Here is a 13,191-nt window from a genome sequence, read left to right on the forward strand (position 1 = left end):
GACACGGAGTGATAGGCAGATCTTTTTGATTGACAAATTTTTCACTGGGAAGTAGTATCAGGAATCAGTGGTCAGTGAGGTCTTTGAATGGTTTTTGAGCAGAATTTACTTTTCTTCTCCTGAAGAAAAAATCTGTATGAATTAATAAATCAGATTTCAACAGCTATGAAAGGGGATGTGATCAGAAATTAAGACAGGGACTGGTTCCTGGTTCCATAAAAGGCTCCTGGTGTAAAACTGCCCTGTGCCGGTGATAAGTGATCAGTGAAACTTTTTCATGTGACATGTTATAAGCTGTTGCTGTCCTACCTTCAGGCTTGCTACTCAAGGAGGATTCCTTTGCTTTGAGTCTTCTTATGATGGAAAGGGGCCTGTAACAGCTTGGTTGCTCAAGCTCACCCCCACCACAAAGAGACTTGCAGGCAAAGGGATTGCCTGGGATGTCCCTTGTAAAACCCAGCTCCCAACATGGTCCTCAGGAGCACACAAGCATCTCGCGTAAGAGCCCAAGCCACTGGTATTGTCCTGGTCACGGCTTATTTGAAACCACAAATCTGACGCATGGAAAGACTAAAAGTACCGCTTCTGGGACCAGACTGTCAGGCTACATCTGTGTAAAACTGATTTAAGCAGGTTTCAATGCAAGAGCAATGCCCTTGCATCTGTGGTAATTAGCCCTTAGAAAGGCACACTGTGTAATATGCCTCTCAGCTACCACGTCCCCCTTTAATTGCTGCATTCATCAATTGTAGGTATCATTAGGTCTCTGCCAATGACCCCTACTTGCTTCCTGGCCAAAAAGGAGGCCACTGAAGCTTGTGTTCATGACTGACCTTTTGCAGTGCCACAGCAACATCAGCTCCTTTCTTCTGCCAGGAACAAGGGGGAGCAAAGGTGTCTCTGCCCTTCACGGGGGCTGCTCAGGTGAAAAGAGCCCCAGGAGGAATAAAAGGCCACCTTCTTCTGTACCGGCTAACACTCCTGTAATTAATAAAGCAGGTGCTCGGTGGCCATTCTGTTTGCCTGCCTGCAAACTTACAACACAGCCAGAGATGCCTGAGGTGCTGCTGTTTGGAAAAGAAGACTGTTGACTGTTTGCAGAAGACCCAGCATTCCTAATGACAGAGATGTACTTTCAAAAATACATTTCTTAGCACAACAGGCAAAGCTCAAGGGGCCTGAAGTGAAGTCTGAAGTGAAGCTTTGCAGAGTCCCATTTCAAGAACAGCAGCTGCCAGTGGTATGGTTGTCGGACTCATCCTCCAGGAAGATACTGCAGACGTATAATGGGAATATTTTTATTTGAAAATAAGAGAAGCACCTGCAGACCGGGACCCATCATAAGCAAGCTTGTGAGAGCTAAATGTGATTTTCAGGGGGGGTGATTATGCATGGCTGCCACAGCATTCAATGGGAGCAGTGACTATTCAGCACTCCTGAAGAGAAGGCTGGATTGACCCTGAGGGAAAGTAGATAAATTGAGTCAAAACACATGGCAGTGTCTGATTTCCAAGGAATAATTATAATCAATAATAACTCTGCCCATGTGTGCGCGCGCGTGTGTGTGTCTGTGGTATAACAGCATATATATAAAATTATATCTACATACCTGTATGTATGTACACATGCAAGCTCGTATTGCTTAAATAGCTATACTAGGAATCCTGTCAATATTAGCCATCAATATTAAACATCCCTTTGTGCTTATGTTGATGCTTGAGGATCTGAAAGCCCAAGCTGACAAGGAGTTGACATATTGTTCACTGATAGCTCTAAAAATATAATCACAGTGGAGCACATCACTACGTTCAAGCTGCAGTCAAGCTGCCTGTTTAAATAGAAAGCTGAGCACCCCATTGTCGCTCTGGCCATCTGCGTGCATGCTATATTTAAAATGGAAAAAGGCCTCCAGGGAAAATGAACCAAATTCACCATGGGTACAAGCAGGCATGGCTTCTTTGAGGTCTGTGGAATGTATTTGCTTACACCAGTAATGGGTTTAATCCAGAGACCGTTGTTCTTTATGAGACCTCATTTTCCTTTGTGTGTATGCCAGTGTAACTCCACTTACTTTGGTAGGAATAATACTAATTTATACCAGTGTAAGTCATGGAAATTTTTATTTTTGCTTTTCAGCACAGATCCTAGATAACAACTTTCATAGCCTATTTCCTTTCCTACTTTAATTTTTTCCTGCAGGTGCATTTTCTCTGATTTTTCTACATTTACTTCAGATTTCTTTAGTCTCAGTGAGAAGGCAGCCAGGCCACTATTGCCCACATCCAGTACTCGCTCCTTAGAGTGGATGTTTTTCCCTAGTGCATATCCCATTCCTGGTGCTGAGGATTGCCCTGTTGCCTTCACCAGCATTTCCCTCCTGCCACCATCACAACCACCACCATTCCAGCCAGGAAGGGCTGCACCCTCCAGAAGTTCATTAATGCTACTTGTTAGTTGTCCAAAGACTAGAGACAGAGGGGTCCTGCTACATGTGCGTAAGGCATCCCCTCTTTTCCTTGCAGGTTGGCTGGACAACCTAATTTTCCCTGGAGAAATAGCTTGCAGTTAATAACACAGGCCATGTCAATAAAACTAGGTAGAAAATAATACTGTGCAAGTAGCAGGCAGCATTGTAGAGCATCAGAGCCGATCAAAAGGGCTTAATATTTAGCGGTCGGGAAAGTAGATCAGAATGAAGATAATCTTAACTCTGCCTATGATGCAGTTAGCAAAAAGCACACATCTATCTCTGCCTCTTTTACTGTCAGACTTGGTGTCTCTGGACTTAACCTTACACTGAGTGCCACGAAAAGAAATTACCTATTTCCTTAAGTTTTGAGTTCCCGAAAATCAGTGGCAGAATAGGTGAACAGACTTGGGCTATTGACTTTATACAGGCTACTAAAAAGAGACCAAGGCAGAAAAGGCTACCTAAGCATCACACCAAGGGTGTGGTAGGAGAGGTTAAAGTGCAAGCTGCCTTTCTTAAATGCCTGTCCTCTCACCGACTGATGTCATTTCCCCCGATAGCTCAAGCATTAGTCCTCTCGTCGGTTGAAAAATGAGTCCCCAGGGAGCCTAAATTAAAGACTCCTGTACAAAAGTGCAGGGCCTGACCTCTCGCAGCTGTGCCGGGGCTAATACTGATCCATTGTGCTGCTCCATGTTAGTCCAAGGGCAGAACAAGGGGGCAGGGGAGGGATATGGAGGCATTTCGGGCTCCTCGTTAGCTCATTCACAGACACCTGGTGTCCCGCCTCCTCCTCACGCTTCGGTGCATCCCATCCCTATTGTATAGAAAATCCACTTCTTTAGAGATCTGAGCTGCTTGGGCTGGACAAAGACCAAAATTAAATCTGCAGCTGCCCAGGAAGAGGCTTCCTCCGTCAGGGGTTATTATCGAGGATCTCTGATGAGAGAGTGGAGCGGGGAACTCCCCTCGCCTCTGTCACTTCCAGTTACAGGTTTGGATGGATGCATCTGCACATATTTTTCTTCCTTCACATAAATAACACGGGCCACTCTGTAGCTGATGTGGACTGTCGTGCCTCCACTGACCCAGTTTAGCTCCAGAGCTTTATGAGAGGTATGTGACCTGCTGCACTCACCACATTCGGCTGGACAACACTCAAACTGTTTGCAGTCTGCAGGAAACACTTTGTGTCATGGAGCGGTGAGGCCAAAATACCCTCATGGCAGCTCCTTCACCCTCAATGAATTTGCATCAAGGGTAAATTTGAACCGACAAGGGCCAGCTCCTATTCTCAGTTACCCCAGAGAGAGCCTGGAATTGCATCATTAGCGTCCAAGGAGTTATTTTGGATCTACAGGGGCACAAGCACGAGCAGAATCTGGCACCGAGTTTAAAGGAGCAAAACAAAGAGAGGTTTATGTCAAAAAGGAACAGCAGCAGGCGGCACATATAGGCCATATAGTCTTGAGTTTTGAAAGGAAAAGAAACATAAAGTTAATAGAAAACCTTTGTGGCTACTAAATATGGTTTATTCTTGAATCCCCTGTGGAACCAATCAGTCCCTTGGTTTATAAAAATAGATGCAACAGGTGTTAGTTTGAAGACTTTTGTGCCTTATGTTAAGGGCACTAATGAAAAGCTTATGGTCAGTGGAACCTGGAGGAGAAAGCAGGATTACAGTGGAAAAAATTCTGACCTGCTACACTAGAGAACATCTGGAGCCATGCCATTGACCAGGGGAATTTAAATTTGCATCTCAAAAGCTTTGCATATCTGATCACCATTCCTACTATCACTGTCTAAATAGCCTCATGCTGGTAACCTGACCTATTTAGTTGGTGACTGCTCCTTCTGTTCTCTACATCTAACTCATTTCTTTCAAAGCGATGCTGAGGATGAGTGTCATTATCTGATTTTCTCTTGATTTCCTTCTTTACTCTGATGTGTTTCGTGTGTTTTCTTTGGGCCCATCAACTAAACTGATCCTAGCCAAGCTACAGCATGGGGGTGTGAACATTACGCAAATAGCAAGATACGGAGCTGAGAGTGGGATTTCACAGCTGCCATGGGGAACTGGATGTCTGAATCCCATTAGGGTTGCAGTGAGGTTTGGCAACCTTGCTCTTCCTGGCCACCTTTGAAGAAGTCTCAGCACAAAGCTGAAGTCTAAATCTTGCATGAAGCAAGATGCACTGTTACTCCCACAGGACTGAGTCCTGCTCATTGCTATTGCAGTAGCTGAGCTGGAGGCTGTGGAAGGATCCCCAAGCACAACTCCCATTATGCTATATAAGGATATAAGGAGAATTTGAGGCACTGTCAGAAGATATTATCAGAGTGTTGAATATCTGTCCAAATCTGTACAGGCAAATTGGCTAGAAAGCTAACTGCAATATATCCCTGTATTTGGGAAGACTTGTACATGTTTATAATTATACTATATTTATGAAGAGTGATCAGTGTTCTTCTTCAGAGATCCACATGCACTTTAGCAAATGCTGCGTGAATTACTCATGTGATCTCTTCAATCACCACGGAAAGCCTGGCCAACAGAACCTAGCCTCCCTATGCATTGCTAGGGCAGCAAATGGGAAATTCTGCCCCAGTCTGAGACTATTATGGGATTTGGGACAGCAAGGGGCAGTTAATCAACCTGTTTAGCCCAAAGATGGGCACTACCAGACCTGTTCTACACCACGTCTTAAGTAATGCAAGTTCCTGACTGATTATGGAATTGTTTTAACTTTGAAGTACATTTACACTGCCAGAGTGATGAGAAAGGGCTCTCATGTCTCAGAAAACCAAGCTGCAGAATTAGGGGCTTCAGCATTACCTCTCATCCTAAGGGCACTGCAGTCTTCCTTTGCCTTCTGCTGCCGGAGCCGTGCACGAGGGTGACCAGGCAGCGACGAAGCTCTGCACCCTGCTGAACCCGGGTGCTCTGGGAAGGTCTCCCACACAGCTGCTTACTCACGTTTAGAACATTTAACATCGTTCAACCATCATGACAATGTGCTGTTTTCTTCTTGTTTGTAAGTATGCAAGAGTTTCTTTGATAAGTAAAAAACCTACTTTAAAATAGTTTAATTTTGACTTTGAAAAGAGAAAATTGAGTCGAACTGCCTTGCAATACAGTATTTGTAACAAATACGCCTAAAGAAAGGAGGGGGAGAAGGCAGGGAAAGAACAGACAGACCCCACAGCTCCCTACCAAGGATTAATATAAGGCAGAGCAATATTGTGGTGGAAGCACAGGAAGCGGTAAGATTCTCTGCAAGATCAGGACTCATATTAAAGAAAACAGTTATTTTGAATAAACTTACTGGCAGAACCTGCGTTAGAGATCTGCCAAAACACCCAACCTTTTTTCTTGATAACTGTGAAGGAGACTCAAAAATACAGCCAGACAGAGGTTTCATTGTCAGAAATGTGCATATAATGTCTAAGACCAAAATGTACAAGAAGAATTTCAGCCACACCTTAAATGTTGCCGTTATTTTTGAAAGCAGGTTAATTGGTGGTCTTGAGTCTTTCACTGCACTTAAGATCTTTCCCCAGAGGGAATTTTCCTTAACAGCAAGGACCCGCTCTACCTTATGGTACTGGAAGCAATGTTGGAAAAGGATTTCTCCAGCAGTAAAAGCATTTCAGCGAGTGCATTGATGAGGAATGCCTGGGACAAGGCATACAAGGAAACCCATAGCTGACAGCTTGGAACAGAGGGAGATGTAATAAGGCAACTTAAAAAAAAAAAAAAAGCTAATTACAAACATGTGTAAAGCATAAGGCAAGAAAAAGAAAATGGGGAAAGAATGGCAACGATCCTGTGGCAAAGTGACCGGTGGTGAGCTGTCATGCCCAAAGCCACAGGATGAGGCCCGCAGCATTTATTGCTCACTGGAAGTCATTTTTCAAGTCAAGGAGCAATACTTCTCCCACATAAATGAAAAATTCCAGTCAGCAGAGGGTAACTGAAGCCCTCTTAAAACAAAAGTATCATTGAAGAGGGACTAATAAATCATGTAGTGACTAGATTTTTTCATTTGCAGTGGAGAACTCCTCTCTTAAACCAGGTTCCTGAGTCAAGCCCATCCCTGTGGTATTAAAAAAGCACTTCAGGACGCGTTTATCTTTACTCGGTACAAACTTCAGAGGGACCTAAGTGCTTCGAGTTGGGAGTAAGCACTTTGGCTGGGAGTTTCAACTGTGCTGGTGGGAGAGATAGCTGCTAGCCTGAGCCCCCAATCCCCCTTTGCCTTTATAAACCCATAGTAAATCACTGCTTCTGCTTTCTGCATGCAGACTGGAAGGGAGGGAAGGAAGGAAGCTCCTCTGCTCAAATACATACTAAACCCCACTCCCAAGCACAGGCTCTTGTCCAAACAGTTTAGGCATGAAGGAAGTTTGGGCTCACACTCAAGATACAGTATAGCTGCACCCTCTGAAACTTCCTTCCCTTTTGCAGGCAACAGTAGTGAGGTCGGCTGGATTCACTGCAGAATGTGGCAATGTACATTTGCTTGTTGCGTTCTTGATTCCTTTTTGCAGGAATCAAGTGCAGATTGCTAGCCTCAGCCATCATCCTGAGACAAATTTATCTCCAAATTTTGTCCAGGAAACGTTGAAATCACAGCTGTATTAACCACCTGGCTGCTTCTATATAGTTCAGACAAAAATGCAAATGCTGAACTTTACTTGCTACAGTGCATCTTTTCTCAATTTGCTTCTCTTTTGCCAACGCAAGAAAGCACACCTAGTCCTGAACTTGGATCATGCAGTGAAGATTTTAAGCACTTAGATTTATTTCATTGCTCTTCAGGAGGAGGATAATTTTTTGTTACGGTGACATGAGCGAAATTGAAAGGAACAATAAACAGCACTCCAAAACCTCTTTTTAATAGATGTGCTTCTTTTCATAGTTCGAATACTTTCACAAACAGGGATTTAACTCTGTGCAACCATTTGAAACAGCAGCTCTGTTAGTGAATTAATTTTATAGGTAAAGCAGTAAATTCTGCCAGTTCTAATGATTAAAAAATAGCAAACCTAAGGAAACTGAAGAGCTTTGTGAAGGCAAGCAAAGGCAAATCAGGATCAGAATAAAGGACAGTGTAGTAGGACTCTTGGATAGATTAAGCCTTTACTCCAACTGTTTGAGGTTTGGGGACAGACCTCCACATGCACAAGAGCTTCATTACTGAGCTGTGTTAAGTACAGAGTCAGCATGCATGCTGCAAGGGGCAGGACCCTAAGACATTAATAGGAGACACATACTTGTCTGCCAAAACTATTAGCAGAGCTTCTACTACAATAGCAAGTTTGCATGTGAGCAGTGATCCCCCAAACCAGATGAACAAATGAGTGAAATCTAAATGCAACCCCTCACCCAACCCTTGATGATTCCTGTGGACTTCGGTGAAAATACACTAATTTTAGAATATTCAAACACATGATTTCTGCCTTGAGTTATGTAGCTGCCAGTGCTTCTGGAGCACTTAGTTGCAGTGCTTAAAGTACTTGATCTTCTTATGTGACCTGAACCAAAAACTGGTTTTGAGGCTTGTATTTTATAAATAACACCACTACCTATTGCTAACTGTGTTGTAAGTGTTCCCTGTCCATACTGAAGGAATGGACAGAAGAAATGGAAGATTCTTTGCCCTGGAAAAAGTTATAAACTAATAAAGCTCCCCAAACCCTGGAAAATATGTAATGGAGCTGGGGTCTAGAAAGCAGTAGGTATCTATTCTATTTGGTCCTTGCAAATTTTGCCTTGTAACTGAATTCTTCAACTTCCCCTATCGCCATCCCACACACAACTCATCCAATTACTGTGGAAGTCGACAGAGAAGGATCTATCCATGTCCATGGGCCTCAGATCATATCGCATGAAAGATGTGATCCCACAGAAGACAAGGGAGGGGAAGGTGCAGCAACACCTAAAAGTTAACATTATAAAAATATAACAGGCGCAGTGGTTGCCACCAGCCACCTGGACTGGTTATCTCCCTGCTGTGTGCCACATTGCTTTAGCACACCTCGTCTTTGTCCCTCTGCTGTCTTTGGTTGATCAGCTCCTTTGGGCAGGTAGTCTCTTACGTGACTATAGGGTGGAGGGAGGGAACAGTGACACAAAGGACAAATGTAGCCTGCACCCTCACTTCCTACAGCTCCACAGATAAATCCCCGTGTTGCTACAGGTTAACCCAAAAGTGCCTGTGTGATAATACACTCTGAAGGCTCTACAATGTCCTGGCCTGACTTAGTCAAAGGAGGTTCCTCTGAAGCCAAAGGCCATGAGGAGTCATCCTGCTGCCTCTACAGCTGCTGCGGCTTTAAAACCCCGATGACTTAGGGAGGAGGTACAGGGCTTTTTCCAGTCGTGCCACCAACCTGCAGTCACTGGAAGGCTGTGACATTCTTCTGGGATGCTGTAATACAGTTTGATCACTGAACCCATTCAAGTACAGAGGTTTTTTTCATGGGTCTAAGAGGTTATTATCACCTCAGTTAATTATCTGTAAGGATTCAGACTCCAGCAAATGTTAATTATCCTACCATCAATCTTAAGTTCAGGAAAGCTTAGTAGGGCTATTTTTAGCAATACAAATATCTCCTTCCTGAATGGAAAAGCTGCTCTTTTTCTTGCATATCTTATTTTTAAATGTTAAACACATTAGACAGAACTGAGGGTCTTTTTCCTCTCTTAGAAACCATCCTAAGAATGTGTAATATTTAATGAAAGGGCAAAGAACAATACCATCTTCAGACCTGAATGTATGATGTTAGAAATCTGGTATGGGGATGAGGAAAAAATTATCAGAATGGGGTGCTTGAAGTCTGCATTTAATCCTACAAAATAAGCCATTGGGAGAGCAGTTTAGTGCCCAGAGCGTTCCACTGGACAGGTGCCTAAATAAGTCTTCTCATCCAGCGCCTGTTAGGATAGGGTCTGAACCTGTGGGCGATGGCGTTATACGCATGACGTAGGAATAACAACAGCTTCATTCACTCAGCATGCTACATTCAGATCAGTCAACATCCCTTTTGTTTCTAGCTCTGAGGGTTGTGATGGGATCTCTGAAGGCATCAGCTGAACATGTACGAGCGAGGCTGCTCTGCCTGAAACTCCAGGCAGCTGGAAACAACAGCATCAAGAAGGCTGTCCCTCAGTTAGGTGTTTACTCTGGAGCTTAATGATGAGCGTTCGGCTGTCTATACTATTAATGTTTGCAATCTTTTGAACAGAAATAGCTAGTAAATATGCCCTGAGGCCCAGCCTGCTTCCCCAACACCATAAACCATATTTGTTTAAACCATAAACTGTACAAGCCAGTACTACCTCCTTTGATAATGTCCTTATGCTGCTGTGTCCAGACCCTGAGAAGGGGACTTCAAAAAGGAAAGGCTTGCTCAGTATGGGAAGATCTGTTAGCTATTAGGTATTCTGGTAAACAGCTCTGATGCACTCAAAAGAAAGGAGAGGCTTTTCTGGAGCTTTAGGTACTGGAAATCATTGCTGGGTATATTACACATTTTCTGTGTGGCTTTGGGCAAAGTGCTTTGGCCCTTGATTTTTGTACCAGGGAAGGAAAAGGGGATCAGGACCCTTGTCGCTCCATAATTTCTAAGTTTCCCATCTGGTTAGAAATTTTCTTTTAAGACCTGACTGTTTTCAATTTACAATTTGAACACTCCTCAGTGGTCGTCCAAGCGAGGCTTCCCAGGCTACACGGCTCGGAGGTAGCCTGCTGCCCTCCCCGGGTCTCTGGCTCCCAGGCAGACCACCTTGCAGGTTGGATCCTGCTCCCTTGTGCAGAGCACTTTGAGTTTCCAGGGCAGGGAAGTACCTGGCAGAAAGGTTTTTTAGCCTGAGTGACACCGAAGTGTGAACCACCCAAACACACTCTGGGAACTGCAATGTTTTGGGTTTACCTGCCACTAACAACAATGTCAACTCATTTGTTTAGATCCTGTCTCTTGCAGTGCTCTCTCTAAAGAAGTGGCTCTGCAGTGGCTGTCATCTCAAGCCCTGTTTTTGTTTGTGTCTTCAAATTATTACTGTAAAGCAAATAATATTTAAGCATCATATTCTGCATCCCCCTGACATGCAGATATTGATGGGAAATTTGGTAAAAAGGAACAAAGGAGGGGAAAAGAAAACATTATCAGAACTTTGTTCGCAAGTCAGAGCACTAAAAAAAATTGAAAGTTTCAAGGTAACCCTGATTCTTTCTCCACTTGTTGTTTTCCATCCTCACTCATAACTCTAGGAGTCCATCCCAACCTAAAGCAGTATTGACAGGAAAGGATTATCTGCAGGAATTTGACGTATTTACATCTAGAAAGGAATGCCAAAGGAAAATCTTTCTGAGTGAAACAAAGCCGGCCTTATTTGAACTAGCTTCCCCCCTCTAGAAATGTGGATGGACACCAGGGTGGGGCACAGGAGTTAACTGCGTAATAAGTATTTCATCGAAATTATTTTTCTCTAAACAGGACATGTAGTAAAATGAGAAAGTGCTTCTTTGGCTTTTATTCCTCTCACAGTGAAATTGGAATTGCCTGAGACAAGAATTGTGCCCCAATGCTAAGCTGAGCATCTAGATAGCATTGTCTTGGAAAAGATTTTGAGATGTATTATTTGTATATCTGTAGCAGCCAAAGGAACACCTGCTCTGTAAGCTCCGATATTAAAAAAAACAGAGTTCTGGGATCTCTTTGTCTGAGGTCTAGCAGGCTACAACTGTGATGCTGCATTAACTCTGAATAGCTGTGGGGTTTAGTATTTGCATTATAAATGCAGGAATCATCAAGCTCTGCTCTCATAGATTTCTGAGTTCCCTTTCTCAGTGCATGAGCAAGCATTGACTGCTGAGAAGATACTTTATACTGGGAGCTTGCAACATATGGTGTCCTAGAGATTCTGAGAGGTTTTGTTATGTGAGCAAGCAGAAAATACACTTTTTGGTTTGGTGTCCAAGGCAGAATTGGTCTTTGAGCATCCTTGGTCAGTGTTAGACCAAATGGCTTCTTGGGAAAAGGAATTGCTTTGTATGCTGTTTGACCATCTCGTGCCAGGGTTTACAAGCAAGTGTCGATAAAGTTCCGCGTGTAAATATTCTGACTCTGCATCTCTGACACCGGTGAGTATCTGCTCGTGGTTGGCGGAGGATGGCGATGACTAAAACGCACGCAGGAGGGGCAGGGTAGCAGCAATGTACGAGCCCTCAGAGGACCAACAGGGATGAGCATCTCACGGTGCTAAATATTGGATACAGCTGATAATAAAACCAAAACAGCCGCAGCTTCCCCCTCCCTAAACGTCTATGAAAACTAAGCAGATGATGACACAACAAATGGGCCAGGGACCAGTTATTAGCAAAATGGCAGAATAAGTAGCAGCTGCTTCTCGAATCAGCCCAGCGCTGGATGAAGGGTTTTTTCGGGGGGGGGGGGGGGGGGGAATGATACCACAGGTGAAGAGTCCTAAATGGGGCACATGAGCGAGAGCCGAAGTGAGATGGGGCGGAGGGGGGGGGGAAGCTGGCGCCCGACCTTTGCGAGCAGGCGGCGCCGAGCCGGGCACCTTCCCGGCCCGTGCCCCGGGAAGGAATTCCAGTGGGTCGGGCAGACGGACCGACGGACCGACGGACGAGCGGGCGCCCAGCCCTTCCCCGCCGCCGCCACCGGGGGGCGCCCGCTGCCGCCGCCGCCACCCTGCGCCGCTACCGGCGGGCGCAGCGCGCCTCGCGCCCCTGCCCTTCTCCTCAGAGGAATTCCCGCCCTGCGCGGCGGCCGGAGCGGCGGGCCCTTCTGTCTGTGGGACCCGCTCAGCCCCGCCGCCGCCATCACGCCATCCTCGCCGCTCACCTGTAACGAGCGAATGGGTTCGTCCTCTTCACCCAGCAGCCTCCGAGGTAGTTGAAGGCTGCTTGTTATTTCTTTCATTCCTCTTTTCCCTTCCATCCTCCCTCCAATTCTTTTAAGTCTGAACAGGCCCTATTGTTCAATCTCTTCTTCCTAGAACGTTTCACCTCTGACCATCACCATTTTCCTCTTCAAGAGTCTCTCCGGCTCAGCCACGCCTTTCCTGAAGTGCCCCAAACTGCAGAGACTGCCCTTGGCAGTGCCGAGTAGAACGGAGGGCCCGCGCTGGGCATTTTTAGGCTATCATGCTGTTTGTACATCCCAGAAAGCCTTTTTCCTGTAGTCATTTAACTTCTCTGCAGCTTTCTTTACACTACCAGCCGAGTTATGTCAAATAAGATGGTAAAAAGACTAAATCACTAATCCATGTTTTAATAAAACCTCTAACATATGCATTTAGGCCACCAGAAACTCTTCTTGCTGTTCCAGGTTATTTCACTTGAGGCAGCGGTTGAAGCCTTACTGGGAGAAGTCCCTGCAGCAGCGCAAGATTTATCTCCATCACAGTTACCAGCGTAGCTATTTGGGCAAGCCCTTTCAAGAGTGAACAAGCCCACAGTGCCTCAGCCTAATGGCTTCTCCATTTATAAGATGAGAGCTGAAAATGATGTAAGTGAACTGGCTCGATCAATACCTCATCAATCAGGTGGACAGTTTCAGTTGAAATTTGTTACTGTAACAGCGCGTTATTGATCTACTACTAATAATGTAAAAGAACATTGGCAACAGACTAGGTCTGGTTTGAGACCTCCTTAATTGCAAAGTGTAAGAACAATGGTAAAGAGCAG

This window comes from Harpia harpyja, chromosome 6 (genome assembly GCF_026419915.1).
Source record: "Harpia harpyja isolate bHarHar1 chromosome 6, bHarHar1 primary haplotype, whole genome shotgun sequence".
NCBI classification, from domain to species: domain Eukaryota; kingdom Metazoa; phylum Chordata; class Aves; order Accipitriformes; family Accipitridae; genus Harpia; species Harpia harpyja.